The 22,872-nt window shown below is 41.0% G+C and overlaps 1 long non-coding RNA gene across 1 annotated transcript in view; it reads left to right on the top strand.

The window, feature by feature from the left end:
* LOC146730201 (uncharacterized) overlaps positions 1–22,872 on the top strand; it is a 44,380-nt gene that overhangs the window by 17,355 nt on the left and 4,153 nt on the right. The window contains exons 2-4 of the long non-coding RNA XR_014927919.1: positions 10,016–10,080; positions 12,207–12,370; positions 14,588–14,761. This is a non-coding gene — a long non-coding RNA (uncharacterized LOC146730201). The remainder of the gene's footprint in view (positions 1–10,015; positions 10,081–12,206; positions 12,371–14,587; positions 14,762–22,872) is intronic.

Consider the following 22,872-nt stretch of genomic DNA (forward strand, 5'->3'; position numbering starts at 1 on the left):
CGACTTTCCTATCTTTGTGTTTTTAGCATGTGTTGTTATCGTTGCTAGGGACTCGATTCCCGCACGTGCACAGGTGACGACTTTTCTATCTTTGTGTTTTTAGCATGTGTTGTTATCGTTGCTTGGGACTCAATTCCCACACGTGCACAGGTGACGACTTTCCTATCTTTGTGTTTTTAGCATGTGTTGTTATCGTTGCTAGGGACTCAATTCCCACACGTGCACAGGTGACGACTTTCCTGTCTTTGTGTTTTTAGCATGTGTTGTAATCGTTGCTAGGGACTCAATTCCCACACGTACACAGGTGACGACTTTCCTGTCTTTGTGTTTTTAGCATGTGTTGTTATCGTTGCTAGGGACTCAATTCCCACACGTGCACAGGTGACGACTTTCCTATCTTTGTGTTTTTAGCATGTGTTGTTATCGTTGCTAGGGACTCAATTCCCACACGTACACAGGTGACGACTTTCCTGTCTTTGTGTTTTTAGCATGTGTTGTTATCGTTGCTAGGGACTCAATTCCCACACGTGCACAGGTGACAACTTTCCTATCTTTGTGTTTTTAGCATGTGTTGTTATCGTTGCTAGGGACTCAATTCCCACACGTGCACAGGTGACGACTTTCCTGTCTTTGTGTTTTTAGCATGTGTTGTTATCGTTGCTAGGGACTCAATTCCCACACGTGCACAGGTGACGACTTTCCTATCTTTGTGTTTTTAGCATGTGTTGTTATCGTTGCTAGGGACTCAATTCCCACACGTACACAGGTGACGACTTTCCTATCTTTGTGTTTTTAGCATGTGTTGTTGTCGTTGCTAGGGACTCAATTCCCACACGTGCACAGGTGACGACTTTCCTGTCTTTGTGTTTTTAGCATGTGTTGTTATCGTTGCTAGGGACTCAATTCCCACACGTGCGCAGGTGACGACTTTCCTATCTTTGTGTTTTTAGCATGTGTTGTTATCGTTGCTAGGGACTCGATTCCCGCACGTGCACAGGTGACGACTTTCCTATCTTTGTGTTTTTAGCATGTGTTGTTATCGTTGCTTGGGACTCAATTCCCACACGTGCACAGGTGACGACTTTCCTATCTTTGTGTTTTTAGCATGTGTTGTTATCGTTGCTAGGGACTCAATTCCCACACGTGCACAGGTGACGACTTTCCTGTCTTTGTGTTTTTAGCATGTGTTGTAATCGTTGCTAGGGACTCAATTCCCACACGTACACAGGTGACGACTTTCCTGTCTTTGTGTTTTTAGCATGTGTTGTTATCGTTGCTAGGGACTCAATTCCCACACGTGCACAGGTGACGACTTTCCTATCTTTGTGTTTTTAGCATGTGTTGTTATCGTTGCTAGGGACTCAATTCCCACACGTACACAGGTGACGACTTTCCTGTCTTTGTGTTTTTAGCATGTGTTGTTATCGTTGCTAGGGACTCAATTCCCACACGTGCACAGGTGACAACTTTCCTATCTTTGTGTTTTTAGCATGTGTTGTTATCGTTGCTAGGGACTCAATTCCCACACGTGCACAGGTGACGACTTTCCTATCTTTGTGTTTTTAGCATGTGTTGTTATCGTTGCTAGGGACTCAATTCCCACACGTGCACAGGTGACGACCTTCCTGTCTTTGTGTTTTTAGCATGTGTTGTTATCGTTGCTAGGGACTCAATTCCCACACGTGCACAGGTGACAACTTTCCTATCTTTGTGTTTTTAGCATGTGTTGTTATCGTTGCTAGGGACTCAATTCCCACACGTGCACAGGTGACGACTTTCCTATCTTTGTGTTTTTAGCATGTGTTGTTATCGTTGCTAGGGACTCAATTCCCACACGTGCACAGGTGACGACTTTCCTATCTTTGTGTTTTTAGCATGTGTTGTTATCGTTGCTAGGGACTCAATTCCCACACGTGCACAGGTGACAACTTTCCTATCTTTGTGTTTTTAGCATGTGTTGTTATCGTTGCTTGGGACTCAATTCCCACACGTGCACAGGTGACAACTTTCCTATCTTTGTGTTTTTAGCATGTGTTGTTATCGTTGCTAGGGACTCAATTCCCACACGTGCACAGGTGATGACTTTCCTATCTTGGTGTTTTTAGCATGTGTTGTTATCGTTGCTTGGGACTCAATTCCCACATGTGCACAGGTGACGACTTTCCTATCTTTGTGTTTTTAGCATGTGTTGTTATCGTTGCTAGGGACTCAATTCCCACACGTGCACAGGTGACGACTTTCCTATCTTTGTGTTTTTAGCATGTGTTGTTATCGTTGCTAGGGACTCAATTCCCACACGTGCACAGGTGACGACTTTCCTATCTTGGTGTTTTTAGCATGTGTTGTTATCGTTGCTAGGGACTCAATTCCCACACGTGCACAGGTGACGACTTTCCTATCTTTGTGTTTTTAGCATGTGTTGTTATCGTTGCTAGGGACTCAATTCCCACACGTGCACAGGTGACGACTTTCCTATCTTGGTGTTTTTAGCATGTGTTGTTGTCGTTGCTAGGGACTCAATTCCCACACGTGCACAGGTGACGACTTTCCTATCTTTGTGTTTTTAGCATGTGTTGTTATCGTTGCTAGGGACTCAATTCCCACACGTGCACAGGTGATGACTTTCCTATCTTTGTGTTTTTAGCATGTGTTGTTATCGTTGCTAGGGACTCAATTCCCACACGTGCACAGGTGACGACTTTCCTATCTTTGTGTTTTTAGCATGTGTTGTTATCGTTGCTAGGGACTCAATTCCCACACGTGCACAGGTGACGACTTTCCTATCTTTGTGTTTTTAGCATGTGTTGTTATCGTTGCTACATGTGTAGGGACTCAATTCCCACATGTGCACAGGTGACGACTTTCCTATCTTTGTGTTTTTAGCATGTGTTGTTATCGTTGCTAGGGACTCAATTCCCACACGTGCACAGGTGACGACTTTCCTATCTTTGTGTTTTTAGCATGTGTTGTTATCGTTGCTACATGTGTAGGGACTCAATTCCCACACGTGCACAGGTGACGACTTTCCTATCTTTGTGTTTTTAGCATGTGTTGTTATCGTTGCTAGGGACTCAATTCCCACACGTGCACAGGTGACGACTTTCCTATCTTTGTGTTTTTAGCATGTGTTGTTATCGTTGCTAGGGACTCAATTCCCACACGTGCACAGGTGACGACTTTCCTATCTTTGTGTTTTTAGCATGTGTTGTTATCGTTGCTAGGGACTCAATTCCCACACGTGCACAGGTGACGACTTTCCTATCTTTGTGTTTTTAGCATGTGTTGTTATCGTTGCTTGGGACTCAATTCCCACACGTGCACAGGTGACGACTTTCCTATCTTTGTGTTTTTAGCATGTGTTGTTATCGTTGCTAGGGACTCAATTCCCACACGTGCACAGGTGACGACTTTCCTATCTTTGTGTTTTTAGCATGTGTTGTTATCGTTGCAAGGGACTCAATTCCCACACGTGCACAGGTGACGACTTTCCTATCTTTGTGTTTTTAGCATGTGTTGTTATCGTTGCTAGGGACTCAATTCCCACACGTGCACAGGTGACGACTTTCCTATCTTTGTGTTTTTAGCATGTGTTGTTATCGTTGCTAGGGACTCAATTCCCACACGTGCACAGGTGATGACTTTCCTATCTTTGTGTTTTTAGCATGTGTTGTTATCGTTGCTAGGGACTCAATTCCCACACGTGCACAGGTGACGACTTTCCTATCTTTGTGTTTTTAGCATGTGTTGTTATCGTTGCTAGGGACTCAATTCCCACACGTACACAGGTGACGACTTTCCTGTCTTTGTGTTTTTAGCATGTGTTGTTATTGTTACTAGGGACTCAATTCCCACACGTGCACAGGTGACGACTTTCCTATCTTTGTGTTTTTAGCATGTGTTGTTATCGTTGCTAGGGACTCAATTCCCACACGTGCACAGGTGACGACTTTCCTATCTTTGTGTTTTTAGCATGTGTTGTTATCGTTGCAAGGGACTCAATTCCCACACGTGCACAGGTGACGACTTTCCTATCTTTGTGTTTTTAGCATGTGTTGTTATCGTTGCTAGGGACTCAATTCCCACACGTGCACAGGTGACGACTTTCCTATCTTTGTGTTTTTAGCATGTGTTGTTATCGTTGCTAGGGACTCAATTCCCACACGTGCACAGGTGATGACTTTCCTATCTTTGTGTTTTTAGCATGTGTTGTTATCGTTGCTAGGGACTCAATTCCCACACGTGCACAGGTGACGACTTTCCTATCTTTGTGTTTTTAGCATGTGTTGTTATCGTTGCTAGGGACTCAATTCCCACACGTACACAGGTGACGACTTTCCTGTCTTTGTGTTTTTAGCATGTGTTGTTATCGTTGCTAGGGACTCAATTCCCACACGTGCACAGGTGACGACTTTCCTATCTTTGTGTTTTTAGCATGTGTTGTTATCGTTGCTAGGGACTCAATTCCCACACGTGCACAGGTGACAACTTTCCTATCTTTGTGTTTTTAGCATGTGTTGTTATCGTTGCTAGGGACTCAATTCCCACACGTGCACAGGTGACGACTTTCCTATCTTTGTGTTTTTAGCATGTGTTGTTATCGTTGCTAGGGACTCAATTCCCACACGTGCACAGGTGACGACTTTCCTATCTTTGTGTTTTTAGCATGTGTTGTTATCGTTGCTAGGGACTCAATTCCCACACGTGCACAGGTGACAACTTTCCTATCTTTGTGTTTTTAGCATGTGTTGTTATCGTTGCTAGGGACTCAATTCCCACACGTGCACAGGTGACGACTTTCCTATCTTTGTGTTTTTAGCATGTGTTGTTATCGTTGCTAGGGACTCAATTCCCACACGTGCACAGGTGACGACTTTCCTGTCTTTGTGTTTTTAGCATGTGTTGTTATCGTTGCTAGGGACTCAATTCCCACACGTACACAGGTGACGACTTTCCTATCTTTGTGTTTTTAGCATGTGTTGTTATCGTTGCTAGGGACTCAATTCCCACACGTGCACAGGTGACGACTTTCCTGTCTTTGTGTTTTTAGCATGTGTTGTTATCGTTGCTAGGGACTCGATTCCCACACGTGCACAGGTGACAACTTTCCTATCTTTGTGTTTTTAGCATGTGTTGTTATCGTTGCTAGGGACTCAATTCCCACACGTGCACAGGTGACGACTTTCCTATCTTTGTGTTTTTAGCATGTGTTGTTATCGTTGCTAGGGACTCAATTCCCACACGTGCACAGGTGAAGACTTTCCTATCTTTGTGTTTTTAGCATGTGTTGTTATCGTTGCTAGGGACTCAATTCCCACACGTGCACAGGTGACGACTTTCCTGTCTTTGTGTTTTTAGCATGTGTTGTTATCGTTGCTAGGGACTCAATTCCCACACGTACACAGGTGATGACTTTCCTATCTTTGTGTTTTTAGCATGTGTTGTTATCGTTGCTCGGGACTCAATTCCCACACGTGCACAGGTGATGACTTTCCTATCTTTGTGTTTTTAGCATGTGTTGTTATCGTTGCTTGGGACTCAATTCCCACACGTGCACAGGTGATGACTTTCCTATCTTTGTGTTTTTAGCATGTGTTGTTATCGTTGCTAGGGACTCAATTCCCACACGTGCACAGGTGATGACATTCCTATCTTTGTGTTTTTAGCATGTGTTGTTATCGTTGCTTGGGACTCAATTCCCGCACGTGCGCAGGTGATGACTTTCCTATCTTTGTGTTTTTAGCATGTGTTGTTATCGTTGCTAGGGACTCAATTCCCGCACGTGCGCAGGTGACGACTTTCCTATCTTTGTGTTTTTAGCATGTGTTGTTATCGTTGCTTGGGACTCAATTCCCACACGTGCACAGGTGACGACTTTCCTATCTTTGTGTTTTTAGCATGTGTTGTTATCGTTGCTAGGGACTCAATTCCCACACGTGCACAGGTGAAGACTTTCCTATCTTTGTGTTTTTAGCATGTGTTGTTATCGTTGCTTGGGACTCAATTCCCACACATGCACAGGTGACGACTTTCCTATCTTTGTGTTTTTAGCATGTGTTGTTATCGTTGCTTGGGACTCAATTCCCGCACGTGCGCAGGTGACGACTTTCCTATCTTTGTGTTTTTAGCATGTGTTGTTATCGTTGCTAGGGACTCAATTCCCACACGTGCACAGGTGATGACTTTCCTATCTTTGTGTTTTTAGCATGTGTTGTTATCGTTGCTAGGGACTCAATTCCCGCACGTGCGCAGGTGACAACTTTCTTATCTTTGTGTTTTTAGCATGTTGTGTTGTTATCGTTGCTTGGGACTCAATTCCCACACGTGCACAGGTGACGACTTTCCTATCTTTGTGTTTTTAGCATGTGTTGTTATCGTTGCTAGGGACTCAATTCCCACACGTGCACAGGTGACAACTTTCCTATCTTTGTGTTTTTAGCATGTGTTGTTATCGTTGCTAGGGACTCAATTCCCACACGTGCACAGGTGACGACTTTCCTATCTTTGTGTTTTTAGCATGTGTTGTTATCGTTGCTAGGGACTCAATTCCCGCACGTGCGCAGGTGACGACTTTCCTATCTTTGTGTTTTTAGCATGTGTTGTTATCGTTGCTAGGGACTCAATTCCCACACGTGCACAGGTGACGACTTTCCTATCTTTGTGTTTTTAGCATGTGTTGTTATCGTTGCTAGTTACTCAATTCCCACACGTGCACAGGTGACGACTTTCCTATCTTTGTGTTTTTAGCATGTGTTGTTATCGTTGCTAGGGACTCAATTCCCGCACGTGCGCAGGTGACGACTTTCCTATCTTTGTGTTTTTAGCATGTGTTGTTATCGTTGCTAGGGACTCAATTCCCACACGTGCACAGGTGACGACTTTCCTATCTTTGTGTTTTTAGCATGTGTTGTTATCGTTGCTAGGGACTCAATTCCCACACGTGCACAGGTGACGACTTTCCTATCTTTGTGTTTTTAGCATGTGTTGTTATCGTTGCTAGGGACTCAATTCCCGCACGTGCGCAGGTGACGACTTTCCTATCTTTGTGTTTTTAGCATGTGTTGTTATCGTTGCTAGGGACTCAATTCCCACACGTGCACAGGTGACGACTTTCCTATCTTTGTGTTTTTAGCATGTGTTGTTATCGTTGCTAGGGACTCAATTCCCACACGTGCACAGGTGACGACTTTCCTATCTTTGTGTTTTTAGCATGTGTTGTTATCGTTGCTAGGGACTCAATTCCCACACGTGCACAGGTGACGACTTTCCTATCTTTGTGTTTTTAGCATGTGTTGTTATTGTTGCTAGGGACTCAATTCCCACACGTGCACAGGTGACGACTTTCCTGTCTTTGTGTTTTTAGCATGTGTTGTTATCGTTGCTTGGGACTCAATTCCTGCACGTGCGCAGGTGACGACTTTCCTATCTTTGTGTTTTTAGCATGTGTTGTTATCGTTGCTAGGGACTCAATTCCCACACGTGCACAGGTGACGACTTTCCTATCTTTGTGTTTTTAGCATGTGTTGTTATCGTTGCTTGGGACTCAATTCCCGCACGTGCGCAGGTGACGACTTTCCTATCTTTGTGTTTTTAGCATGTGTTGTTATCGTTGCTAGGGACTCACAGGTGACGACTTTCCTGCTTTAAACTGATTCATAGACCAAAACTATTTTGTTTGAATTTAATATTAAATAACACATAAATCTACTCATATTTTAACAGAAATCAAAACATTTATTTTATGCAAATCATCGTGAACAAATCTATTTTTATGCTAATTAGCTATTGCTATGGTGACAAGATAATTATCCATTTTGGTGACAGAATAAGATACACTATTCAATACTAACAATAGCAGGTCAATTATCACAAATGTGATTGGTTGGAAGATTTAGTTGAAGACAATTTACAAAGTAATTAATTCTATTGTCTACAATGGTACACCTGTGTACAGAGAATTAAGAAAACATGTTAAGGTAGAGATGCAGGTTCATGGGCACTCAGAGTGATTTTTTTTTATTTTTGTTTTTTCTTACCCAGACAGTCTTGGCTAGATAGTGTTAAAATTTCGGAGCATTATCAATGTTGGAACATACTCAAAAAACGATTTTAAAATATAGGGAACGGAGGCACGCGTATGTGATTAAAAGTCCCGAAAGTTTGTTTGCGTTGCTCTTTGATTGACAAGTCACTGTTGATGTTATATGCAAATGATTGCTGGCCTCAGTTATGGAGCAGCCGGTGTGCGACTTCCTATACTTGGTCTCTGTTTACTTACCTCAAGCGCAATCAACTAGCAAACTACAAAAACAGACAACATGTAGACGCTTCCAGCATGCAAGCAAAATGAAACAAAACATACACTTGTAACTTATAAGTAAACTTTTTCACCCTTAAATAAATTGATTTTTCATTTATTTTCATGTAGGAGGTACATGTAGCGTCGATAGGGCGATTTAATTTTCATGCAAAACAAGGCCACAATTTCTTTTGTTTTCTTGGTGCATAGATTTCAAGCTTTTCCGCATTGTGGGCAAAACTAAAAAAATTTTTCCACACATTTTTACTACAACAGCATTTTAACACTGAAGTAAACATTTATGCTTGGCTGTAACGATTATCGTACTGATAGAATTGCGATGCAATTGACAAACAACACAGCTGTTGCTGTCATCAATAACTAACCTTTCATTGTCAAAATACACAAACATAAAATGCTCGGTTAATTAAAAATAAAAAAAATACCGAAATTACCGAAAAATTGGCAATGAGATACTGTTTTTAAACACCACAGACAAATTATGCACTCTGCGATGCCATCTTGGTTACCTTAATTAGAAACCCCCTTGTCAGCTAGCATTCACCGGTAGCGATGTCGCAAACTACGTTGTATGGCCGTGATCAGCAACCTCTAGTACATGTACTAAGGAACTCTATAAATGAGGTATTTCCAGAGGTCAGGGTTCGTTTAATTTGCATCAACCTGTCTCGTCTGTAATTGAATGAAATCTTCCTTGATTTACAATAGTTCCCCTTCCAATGTGACTTCATTTTGAATTTGTTTCAGCGACGTTTGGGTGATTGAGTAGTAAAAACTGTGAATAGCCGTTGTGTAGTAAAATATTAGGGCCCATTTCAACATGGTCGTCTAACTTCGCACAGTCCACGGAAACTGCGTCCACTCAGTTTTTTTTAATGGTTTGAAGGAAGGTAAATTTAGACTCAACCCACCCAATGGCAATCGCTATGTTTATATAACTGTATGAATATCTCATCGGCTTTACGTAATCCATTGTGTCAGGGGTCATTATTCAGGTCTATCCTAAGTAAATGCTTCTTATGGTTTCCCTGTCTTCACTGGAACAGAAACAATAGAGCTGCCAATTAGTGGTTCTGTTAACTGTGAACGATTTATAAAATGTGAATGTTTCAAAGAGCACTGTGTAAAAGCCTTTCAATGGAAACACTAATAAATAAGCCATTATGTTCCTAGTAAACAGACATTTTAAATAAGTGTTTTTAAATTAAAATCAGGGTATGCATTCAAAAGTTAAATAGTTTTAAGTGCACTTTCACCTAAAATGCATGATTTTACCCCAAAATCAACACCACTTAATATGGTATCATATTACATTATTGTAAACCATAACACTCGAAAGTTTAAATAAAACTCTTTCAAATGATATATAACTTGATTGGTAAAAGTTATATTTTACTCGTGTAATTACAGTAATTAGAGCCAATTAAAAATATACATGTATATCAATTTATTTTTTCCATGTCTATGATTGGTTGTAGATTAATTTATGTAAAATTGTTTTAAAAATAGAACCACTGTCAAGCATATCTCATATTTAGGGTACATGTATATCAATTTATTTTCTCCATGTGTATGATTGGTCGTTGTTTGTGATGATGACCATTATATCAATAAAGTCTGTCTTTGTTTAAATCTCCATTGTGACCCGTAATCTACTTTAATTCTTAATAGAACTCAAATTTATTTATTTCTGACTAGATTTTCAAGATTGATGATAACTCAGCTGGAATAAAAGGTAAGTTACCAAAACAGCTTATTTTGAGGTGAGTTTTGGTTTTATTTTTCTTGTATATGTAGTTTTTAAAATCTACTACAAGTTTTTTGTCCTTGAACCCAGCTAGTCAGCACTGTACGTGTGTTTATTTACAAGAACTCAAAATTGTAATTGTATGATTGTCTTGCCTCAGATATTTGGCAACAGACTCTGACCCCTGCAACACTGATTCACAGACAGATTTTGACTGCATATTGATTTTCAACATCATATTTGATGACACCTGTAACACTGATTCACTGAAAGACTCTGACCCCTGCAACACTGATTCACTGACAGACTCTGACCCCTGCAACACTGATTCACTGATAGACTCTGACCCCTGTAACACTGATTCACTGACAGACTCTGACTCCTGTAACACTGATTCACTGACAGACTCTGACCCCTGCAACACTGATTCACTGACAGACACTGACCACTGTAACACTGATTCACTGACAGACTCTGACCCCTCCAACACTGATTCACTGACAGACTCTGACCCCTGTAACACTGATTCACTGAAAGACTCTGACCCCTCCAACACTGATTCACTGACAGACTCTGACCCCTGCAACACTGATTCACTGACAGACTCTGACCCCTGTAACACTGATTCACTGACAGACTCTCACCCCTGCAACACTGATTCACTGACAGACTCTGACCCCTGTAACACTGATTCACTGACAGACTCTGACCCCTGCAACACTGATTCACAGACAGACTCTGACCCCTGCAACACTGATTCACAGACAGACTCTGACCCCTGCAACACTGATTCACTGACAGACTCTGACCCCTCCAACACTGATTCACTGATAGACTCTGACCCCTGTAACACTGATTCACTGACAGACTCTGACCCCTGTAACACTGATTCACTGAGAGACTCTGACCCCTGCAACACTGATTCACTGACAGACTCTGACCCCTGTAACACTGATTCACTGACAGACTCTGACCCCTGCAACACTGATTCACTGACAGACTCTGACCCCTCCAACACTGATTCACTGATAGACTCTGACCCCTGCAACACTGATTCACTGACAGACTCTGACCCCTGCAACACTGATTCACTGACAGACTCTGACTCCTGTAACACTGATTCACTGAGAGACTCTGACCCCTGCAACACTGATTCACTGACAGACTCTGACCCCTGTAACACTGATTCACTGACAGACTCTGACCCCTGCAACACTGATTCACTGACAGACTCTGACCCCTCCAACACTGATTCACTGAAAGACTCTGACCCCTGCAACACTGATTCACAGACAGACTCTGACCCCTGCAACACTGATTCACTGACAGACTCTGACCCCTGTAACACTGATTCACTGAAAGACTCTGACCCCTGCAACACTGATTCACAGACAGACTCTGACCCCTGCAACACTGATTCACAGACAGACTCTGACCCCTGCAACACTGATTCACAGACAGACTCTGACCCCTGCAACACTGATTCACTGACAGACTCTGACCCCTGTAACACTGATTCACTGAAAGACTCTGACCCCTGCAACACTGTTTCACAGACAGACTCTGACCCCTGTAACACTGATTCACTGAGAGACTCTGACCCCTGTAACACTGATTCACTGAAAGACTCTGACCCCTGCAACACTGATTCACAGACAGACTCTGACCCCTGCAACACTGATTCACTGACAGACTCTGACCCCTGCAACACTGATTCACTGACAGACTCTGACCCCTGTAACACTGATTCACTGACAGACACTGACTGCATTTGATTTTCAACATCATATTTGATGACACCTGTAACACTGATTCATTGACAGACTCTGACCCCTGTAACACTGATTCACTGACAGACACTGACTGCATTTGATTTTCAACATCATATTTGATTTCACCTGTAACACTGATTCACTGACAGACCACTTGTTTTTGTGAAATGCAAACTTTCTGGATGTCCACAGATTGTCAAAGATTAAAATAGTGATCGTAACGATTGTGACAACATAAAAACAGTGACACGATGAAAGCATCAGTTTCACTGAACACTAGGTTCATGTCACTTCACTTCGTTATTGCTACTCTAGGCTACCATTATGTCTAAATGTTTATCTTCTTTGTTATCATCCTGGCTCATAAAAGGTCATCATTGCTTGCTGCCACCATGACAACAGTAGACCTCCAGCCACTGAACCAAGCTATGAACAGATACCAAAGAAATGCAAAGATGCCAACAGTATGATACACTGCAAAAACCTAAAGAGACAAAAAGAAGACATTGTTGAAGGCAAGTTAAGATGGCCAAGGTAAGACGATTCAATGAATTGGAGAAATGCAGACCATATTTTAAAAGTGAAAATGTTTCTTCTCATTCTGTCTTGTTTTGTGTTTTGATTTGATCATGTGCACGTTTTTCAAGTGACGAGTCATGGTGGTTGACAGGCTTAATTTCACTTCAGTCTTTTTGTGAACTCTCGTTTGCATCCACGAATATTGTTTTAAAATGACAGGCAGACAGGTGGCTGACTAAAATGACAGACAGACAGGTGGCTGGCTAAAATGACTGGCAGACAGGTGGCTGGCTAAAATCACTGGCAGACAGATGGCTGGCTAAAATGACAGACAGACAGGTGGCTGGCTAAAATGACTGACAGACAGGTGGCTGGCTAAAATGACAGGCAGACAGGTGGCTGGTTAAAATGACAGACAGACAGGTGGCTGGCTAAAATGACAGACAGACAGGTGGCTGGTTAAAATGACAGACAGACAGGTGGCTGGCTAAAATGACAGACAGACAGGTGGCTGGCTAAAATGACTGCCAGACAGGTGGCTGGCTAAAATGGCGGACAGACAGGTGGCTCGCTAAAATGGCAGGCAGACAGGTGGCTGGCTAAAATGACAGACAGACAGGTGGCTGGTTAAAATGACACAGGCAGTTGGCTGGCTAATATGACAGGTAGACAGGTGGCTGGTTAAAATGACACAGACCGTTGACTGGCTAAAATGACAGGTAGACAGGTGGCTGGCTAAAATGGCGGCCAGACAGGTGGCTCGCTAAAATGACAGGCAGACAGGTGGGTGGCTAAAATAACAGACAGACAGTTGATTGGCTAAAATAACTAGCAGACAGGTGGCTGGCTAAAATGACAGACAGACAGGTGGCTGGTTAAAATGACGGACAGACAGGTGGCTGGCTAAAATGACTGGCAGACAGGTGGCTGGTTAAAATGACAGACAGACAGGTGGCTGGCTAAAATGACAGACAGACAGGTGGCTGGCTAAAATGACAGACAGACAGGTGGCTGGTTAGAATGACACAGGCAGTTGGCTAGCTAATATGACAGGTAGACAGGTGGCTGGTTAAAATGACAGACAGACAGGTGGCTGGTTAAAATGACAGACAGACAGGTGGCTGGTTAAAATGACAGACAGACAGGTGGCTGGTTAAAATGACAGACAGACAGGTGGCTGGTTGAAATGACAGACAGACAGGTGGCTGGTTGAAATGACAGACAGACAGGTGGCTGGTTGAAATGACAGACAGACAGGTGGCTGGTTGAAATGACAGACAGACAGGTGGCTGGTTGAAATGACAGACAGACAGGTGGCTGGTTGAAATGACAGACAGACAGGTGGCTGGTTGAAATGACAGACAGACAGGTGGCTGGTTGAAATGACAGACAGACAGGTGGCTGGTTGAAATGACAGACAGACAGGTGGCTGGTTGAAATGACAGACAGACAGGTGGCTGGTTGAAATGACAGACAGACAGGTGGCTGGTTGAAATGACAGACAGACAGGTGGCTGGTTGAAATGACAGACAGACAGGTGGCTGGTTGAAATGACAGACAGACAGGTGGCTGGTTGAAATGACAGACAGACAGGTGGCTGGTTGAAATGACCGACAGACAGGTGGCTGGTTGAAATGACCGACAGACAGGTGGCTGGTTGAAATGACCGACAGACAGGTGGCTGGTTGAAATGACCGACAGACAGGTGGCTGGTTGAAATGACCGACAGACAGGTGGCTGGTTGAAATGACCGACAGACAGGTGGCTGGTTGAAATGACCGACAGACAGGTGGCTGGCTGAAATGACCGACAGACAGGTGGCTGGTTGAAATGACAGACAGACAGGTGGCTGGTTGAAATGACCGACAGACAGGTGGCTGGTTGAAATGACCGACAGACAGGTGGCTGGTTGAAATGACCGACAGACAGGTGGCTGGTTGAAATGACCGACAGACAGGTGGCTGGTTGAAATGACAGACAGACAGGTGGCTGGTTAAATTGACAGACAGACAGGTGGTTTTGCTATTAGATGTAAATGCATATAAACCAATGTAAGTGCATATTAACTGAAATTTACATTAATTGTAAACTAACTCATTTAAATATTACTTATGTTACCATAGAAATACCTCTTTTATTTACGTAATAACATGCGCTACTAATAGAGTGAATATGGTAACTGTCGTGCTGTTATTTAAATATAACTAAATTTCTCTCTGTATTCAAACCAAGATGAAATCAGAAAGTTTCTCTTTCTACAAAGTGTGATCTGAAGTCTACTTCAAACAAACATGAAATATCTAAAGAATGTGTTGAAGATGAGGATGTCTTGATTCTTTAGATTTATCTAGATGTATCCATGGCAACTGACTGGAATTGAACAGAATAAGACATGGATAAATCCAAGTAAGACATTATGTTTTTATTTCTGATTCCCTAGATGTGGGGAGAGTCAGTACATTCAGACATGTACTTGTTTTCTGTTCTGTTACATTCACTGAAACTTTAATATCATGTGTGGGGAGGTCAGTACATTCAGACATGTACTTGTTTTCTGTTCTGTTACATTCACTGAAACTTTAATATCATGTGTGGGGAGGTCAGTACATTCAGACATGTACTTGTTTTCTGATCTGTAACATTCACAGAAACTTTAATATCTGTGGGGAGGGTTAGTACATTCAGACATGTACTTGTTTTCTGTTCTGTTACATTCACTGAAACTTTAATATCATGTGTGGGGAGGTCAGTACATTCAGACATGTACTTGTTTTCTGATCTGTAACATTCACAGAAACTTTAATATCTGTGGGGAGGGTTAGTACATTCAGACATGTACTTGTTTTCTGGTCTGTTACATTCACTGAAACTTTAATATCATGTGTGGGGAGGTCAGTACATTCAGACATGTACTTGTTTTCTGATCTGTAACATTCACAGAAACTTTAATATCTGTGGGGAGGGTTAGTACATTCAGACATGTACTTGTTTTCTGTTCTGTTACATTCACTGAAACTTTAATATCATGTGTGGGGAGGTCAGTACATTCAGACATGTACTTGTTTTCTGATCTGTAACATTCACAGAAACTTTAATATCTGTGGGGAGGGTTAGTACATTCAGACATGTACTTGTTTTCTGGTCTGTAACATTCACTGAAACTTTAATATCTGTGGGGTGGATCAGTACATTCAGACATGTACTTGTTTTCTGGTGCCTCATGCAATAATATTACATACATATCATGTGTGGGAGGGTCAGTACATTCAGACATGGACTTGTTTTCTGGTCTGTAACATTCACAGAAACTTTAATATCTGTGGGGAGGGTTAGTACATTCAGACATGTACTTGTTTTCTGGTCTGTAACATTCACTGAAACTTTAATATCTGTGGGGTGGATCAGTACATTCAGACATGTACTTGTTTTCTGGTGCCTCATGCAATAATATTACATACATATCATGTGTGGGAGGGTCAGTACATTCAGACATGGACTTGTTTTCTGGTCTGTAACATTCACAGAAACTTTAATATCTGTGGGGAGGGTTAGTACATTCAGACATGTACTTGTTTTCTGGTCTGTAACATTCACTGAAACTTTAATATCTGTGGGGTGGATCAGTACATTCAGACATATACTTGTTTTCTGGTCTGTAACATTCACTGAAACTTTAATATCATCTGTGGGGAGGGTCAGTACATTCAGACATGTACTTGTTTTCTGGTCTGTAACATTCACTGAAACTTTAATATCTGTGGGGTGGATCAGTACATTCAGACATGTACTTGTTTTCTGGTGCCTCATGCAATAATATTACATACATATCATGTGTGGGAGGGTCAGTACATTCAGACATGGACTTGTTTTCTAGTCTGTAACATTCACAGAAACTTTAATATCTGTGGGGAGGGTCAGTACATTTAGACATGTACTTGTTTTCTGGTCAGTAACATTCACTGAAACTTTAATATCATCTGTGGGGAGGGTCAGTACATTCAGACATGTACTTGTTTTCTGGTCTGTAACATTCACTAAAACTTTAATATCATCTGTGGGGAGGGTCAGTACATTCAGACATGGACTTGTTTTCTAGTCTGTAACATTCACAGAAACTTTAATATCTGTGGGGAGGGTCAGTACATTTAGACATGTACTTGTTTTCTGGTCAGTAACATTCACTGAAACTTTAATATCATCTGTGGGGAGGGTCAGTACATTCAGACATGTACTTGTTTTCTGGTCAGTAACATTCACTGAAACTTTAATATCATCTGTGGGGTGGATCAGTACATTCAGACATGTACTTGTTTTCTGGTCTGTAACATTCACTGAAACTTAATTATCATGTGTGGGGAGGGTCAGTACATTCAGACATGGACTTGTTTTCTGGTGTGTCATGTAATAATATTACATATAATGTGTGGGAGGGTCAGTACATTCAGACATGGACTTGTTTTCTGGTCTGTAACATTCACTGAAACTTTAATATCATGTGTGGGGAGGGTCAGTACATTCAGACATATACATGTTTTCTGTTCTAACATTCACTGAAACTTTAATATCATCTGTGGGGAGAGTCAGTACATTCAGACATGTACTTGTTTTCTGGTCTGTAACATTCACTGAAACTTTAATATCTGTGGGGTGGATCAGTACATTCAGACATGTACTTGTTTTCTGGTGCCTCATGCAATAATATTACATACATATCATGTGTGGGAGGGTCAGTACATTCAGACATGGACTTGTTTTAGGTCTGTAACATTCACAGAAACTTTAATATCTGTGGGGAGGGTTAGTACATTCAGACATGTACTTGTTTTCTGGTCTGTAACATTCACTGAAACTTTAATATCTGTGGGGTGGATCAGTACATTCAGACATGTACTTGTTTTCTGGTGCCTCATGCAATAATATTACATACATATCATGTGTGGGAGGGTCAGTACATTCAGACATGGACTTGTTTTCTGGTCTGTAACATTCACAGAAACTTTAATATCTGTGGGGTGGGTCAGCACATTCAGACATGTACTTGTTTTCTGGTCTGTAACATTCACTGAAACTTTAATATCATCTGTGGGGAGGGTCAGTACATTCAGACATGGACTTGTTTTCTAGTCTGTAACATTCACAGAAACTTTAATATCTGTGGGGAGGGTCAGTACATTCAGACATGTACTTGTTTTCTGGTGCCTCATGCAATAATATTACATACATATCATGTGTGGGAGGGTCAGTACATTCAGACATGGACTTGTTTTCTGGTCTGTAACATTCACAGAAACTTTAATATCTGTGGGGTGGGTCAGTACATTCAGACATGTACTTGTTTTCTAGTCTGTAACATTCACAGAAACTTTAATATCTGTGGGGAGAGTCAGTACATTCAGACATGTACTTGTTTTCTGGTGCCTCATGCAATAATATTACATACATATCATGTGTGGGAGGGTCAGTACATTCAGACATGGACTTGTTTTCTGGTCTGTAACATTCACTGAAACTTTAATATCATCTGTGGGGAGGGTCAGTACATTCAGACATGGACTTGTTTTCTAGTCTGTAACATTCACAGAAACTTTAATATCTGTGGGGAGGGTCAGTACATTCAGACATGGACTTGTTTTCTGGTCTGTAACATTCACAGAAACTTTAATATCTGTGGGGTGGGTCAGTACATTCAGACATGTACTTGTTTTCTGTTCTGTTACATTCACTGAAACTTTAATATCATGTGTGGGGAGGTCAGTACATTCAGACATGTACTTGTTTTCTGTTCTGTTACATTCACTGAAACTTTAATATCATGTGTGGGGAGGTCAGTACATTCAGACATGTACTTGTTTTCTGATCTGTAACATTCACAGAAACTTTAATATCTGTGGGGAGGGTTAGTACATTCAGACATGTACTTGTTTTCTGTTCTGTTACATTCACTGAAACTTTAATATCATGTGTGGGGAGGTCAGTACATTCAGACATGTACTTGTTTTCTGATCTGTAACATTCACAGAAACTTTAATATCTGTGGGGAGGGTTAGTACATTCAGACATGTACTTGTTTTCTGGTCTGTTACATTCACTGAAACTTTAATATCATGTGTGGGGAGGTCAGTACATTCAGACATGTACTTGTTTTCTGATCTGTAACATTCACAGAAACTTTAATATCTGTGGGGAGGGTTAGTACATTCAGACATGTACTTGTTTTCTGTTCTGTTACATTCACTGAAACTTTAATATCATGTGTGGGGAGGTCAGTACATTCAGACATGTACTTGTTTTCTGATCTGTAACATTCACAGAAACTTTAATATCTGTGGGGAGGGTTAGTACATTCAGACATGTACTTGTTTTCTGGTCTGTAACATTCACTGAAACTTTAATATCTGTGGGGTGGATCAGTACATTCAGACATGTACTTGTTTTCTGGTGCCTCATGCAATAATATTACATACATATCATGTGTGGGAGGGTCAGTACATTCAGACATGGACTTGTTTTCTGGTCTGTAACATTCACAGAAACTTTAATATCTGTGGGGAGGGTTAGTACATTCAGACATGTACTTGTTTTCTGGTCTGTAACATTCACTGAAACTTTAATATCTGTGGGGTGGATCAGTACATTCAGACATGTACTTGTTTTCTGGTGCCTCATGCAATAATATTACATACATATCATGTGTGGGAGGGTCAGTACATTCAGACATGGACTTGTTTTCTGGTCTGTAACATTCACAGAAACTTTAATATCTGTGGGGAGGGTTAGTACATTCAGACATGTACTTGTTTTCTGGTCTGTAACATTCACTGAAACTTTAATATCTGTGGGGTGGATCAGTACATTCAGACATATACTTGTTTTCTGGTCTGTAACATTCACTGAAACTTTAATATCATCTGTGGGGAGGGTCAGTACATTCAGACATGTACTTGTTTTCTGGTCTGTAACATTCACTGAAACTTTAATATCTGTGGGGTGGATCAGTACATTCAGACATGTACTTGTTTTCTGGTGCCTCATGCAATAATATTACATACATATCATGTGTGGGAGGGTCAGTACATTCAGACATGGACTTGTTTTCTGGTCTGTAACATTCACAGAAACTTTAATATCTGTGGGGTGGGTCAGTACATTCAGACATGTACTTGTTTTCTGGTCTGTAACATTCACTGAAACTTTAATATCATCTGTGGGGAGGGTCAGTACATTCAGACATGGACTTGTTTTCTAGTCTGTAACATTCACAGAAACTTGAATATCTGTGGGGAGGGTTAGTACATTCAGACATGTACTTGTTTTCTGGTGCCTCATGCAATAATATTACATACATATCATGTGTGGGAGGGTCAGTACATTCAGACATGGACTTGTTTTCTGGTCTGTAACATTCACAGAAACTTTAATATCTGTGGGGTGGGTCAGTACATTCAGACATGTACTTGTTTTCTGGTCTGTAACATTCACTGAAACTTTAATATCATCTGTGGGGAGGGTCAGTACATTCAGACATGGACTTGTTTTCTAGTCTGTAACATTCACAGAAACTTTAATATCTGTGGGGAGGGTCAGTACATTTAGACATGTACTTGTTTTCTGGTCAGTAACATTCACTGAAACTTTAATATCATCTGTGGGGAGGGTCAGTACATTCAGACATGTACTTGTTTTCTGGTCTGTAACATTCACTAAAACTTTAATATCATCTGTGGGGAGGGTCAGTACATTCAGACATGGACTTGTTTTCTAGTCTGTAACATTCACAGAAACTTTAATATCTGTGGGGAGGGTCAGTACATTTAGACATGTACTTGTTTTCTGGTCAGTAACATTCACTGAAACTTTAATATCATCTGTGGGGAGGGTCAGTACATTCAGACATGTACTTGTTTTCTGGTCAGTAACATTCACTGAAACTTTAATATCATCTGTGGGGTGGATCAGTACATTCAGACATGTACTTGTTTTCTGGTCTGTAACATTCACTGAAACTTAATTATCATGTGTGGGGAGGGTCAGTACATTCAGACATGGACTTGTTTTCTGGTGTGTCATGTAATAATATTACATATAATGTGTGGGAGGGTCAGTACATTCAGACATGGACTTGTTTTCTGGTCTGTAACATTCACTGAAACTTTAATATCATGTGTGGGGAGGGTCAGTACATTCAGACATATACATGTTTTCTGTTCTAACATTCACTGAAACTTTAATATCATCTGTGGGGAGAGTCAGTACATTCAGACATGTACTTGTTTTCTGGTCTGTAACATTCACTGAAACTTTAATATCTGTGGGGTGGATCAGTACATTCAGACATGTACTTGTTTTCTGGTGCCTCATGCAATAATATTACATACATATCATGTGTGGGAGGGTCAGTACATTCAGACATGGACTTGTTTTTAGGTCTGTAACATTCACAGAAACTTTAATATCTGTGGGGAGGGTTAGTACATTCAGACATGTACTTGTTTTCTGGTCTGTAACATTCACTGAAACTTTAATATCTGTGGGGTGGATCAGTACATTCAGACATGTACTTGTTTTCTGGTGCCTCATGCAATAATATTACATACATATCATGTGTGGGAGGGTCAGTACATTCAGACATGGACTTGTTTTCTGGTCTGTAACATTCACAGAAACTTTAATATCTGTGGGGTGGGTCAGCACATTCAGACATGTACTTGTTTTCTGGTCTGTAACATTCACTGAAACTTTAATATCATCTGTGGGGAGGGTCAGTACATTCAGACATGGACTTGTTTTCTAGTCTGTAACATTCACAGAAACTTTAATATCTGTGGGGAGGGTCAGTACATTCAGACATGTACTTGTTTTCTGGTGCCTCATGCAATAATATTACATACATATCATGTGTGGGAGGGTCAGTACATTCAGACATGGACTTGTTTTCTGGTCTGTAACATTCACAGAAACTTTAATATCTGTGGGGTGGGTCAGTACATTCAGACATGTACTTGTTTTCTAGTCTGTAACATTCACAGAAACTTTAATATCTGTGGGGAGAGTCAGTACATTCAGACATGTACTTGTTTTCTGGTGCCTCATGCAATAATATTACATACATATCATGTGTGGGAGGGTCAGTACATTCAGACATGGACTTGTTTTCTGGTCTGTAACATTCACTGAAACTTTAATATCATCTGTGGGGAGGGTCAGTACATTCAGACATGGACTTGTTTTCTAGTCTGTAACATTCACAGAAACTTTAATATCTGTGGGGAGGGTCAGTACATTTAGACATGTACTTGTTTTCTGGTCAGTAACATTCACTGAAACTTTAATATCATCTGTTTGGAGGGTCAGTACATTCAGACATGTACTTGTTTTCTGGTCTGTAACATTCACTACAACTTTAATATCATCTGTGGGGAGAGTCAGTACATTCAGACATGTACTTGTTTTCTGGTCTGTTACATTCACTAAAACTTTAATATCATCTGTGGGGAGGGTCAGTACATTCAGACATGTACTTGTTTTCTGGTCTGTTACATTCACTAAAACTTTAATATCATCTGTGGGGAGGGTCAGTCTATTCAGACATGTACTTGTTTTCTGGTCTGTAACATTCACAGAAACTTTAATATCATCTGTGGGGAGGGTCAGTACATTAAGACATGTACTTGTTTTCTGGTCTGTAACATTCACAGAAACTTTAATATCATCTGTGGGGAGGGTCAGTACATTCAGACATGGACTTGTTTTCTGGTCTGTAACAATCACTAAACTTTAATATCATCTGTGGGGAGGGTCAGTCTATTCAGACATGTATTTGTTTTCTGGTCTGTAACATTCACAGAAACTTTAATATCATCTGTGGGGAGGGTCAGTACATTAAGACATGTACTTGTTCTCTGGTCTGTAACATTCACAGAAACTTTAATATCATGTGTGGGGAGGGTCAGTACATTAAGACATGTACTTGTTTTCTGGTCTGTAACATTCACAGAAACTTTAATATCATCTGTGGGGAGGGTCAGTACATTCTGACATGTACTTGTTTTCTGGTCTGTAACATTCACTAAAACTTTAATATCATCTGTGGGGAGAGTCAGTACATTCAGACATGTACTTGTTTTCTGGTCTGTTACATTCACTAAAACTTTAATATCATCTGTGGGGAGGGTCAGTCTATTCAGACATGTATTTGTTTTCTGGTCTGTAACATTCACAGAAACTTTAATATCATCTGTGGGGAGGGTCAGTACATTAAGACATGTACTTGTTTTCTGGTCTGTAACATTCACAGAAACTTTAATATCATGTGTGGGGAGGGTCAGTACATTAAGACATGTACTTGTTTTCTGGTCTGTAACATTCACAGAAACTTTAATATCATGTGTGGGGAGGGTCAGTACATTAAGACATGTACTTGTTTTCTGGTCTGTAACATTCACAGAAACTTTAATATCATCTGTTTGGAGGGTCAGTACATTCAGACATGTAGTTGTTTTTTTGTTTGTAACATTCAC

The sequence above is a fragment of the Saccoglossus kowalevskii genome, chromosome 20 (genome assembly GCF_978046115.1).
Source record: "Saccoglossus kowalevskii chromosome 20, keSacKowa6.1, whole genome shotgun sequence".
Taxonomy (NCBI): domain Eukaryota; kingdom Metazoa; phylum Hemichordata; class Enteropneusta; family Harrimaniidae; genus Saccoglossus; species Saccoglossus kowalevskii.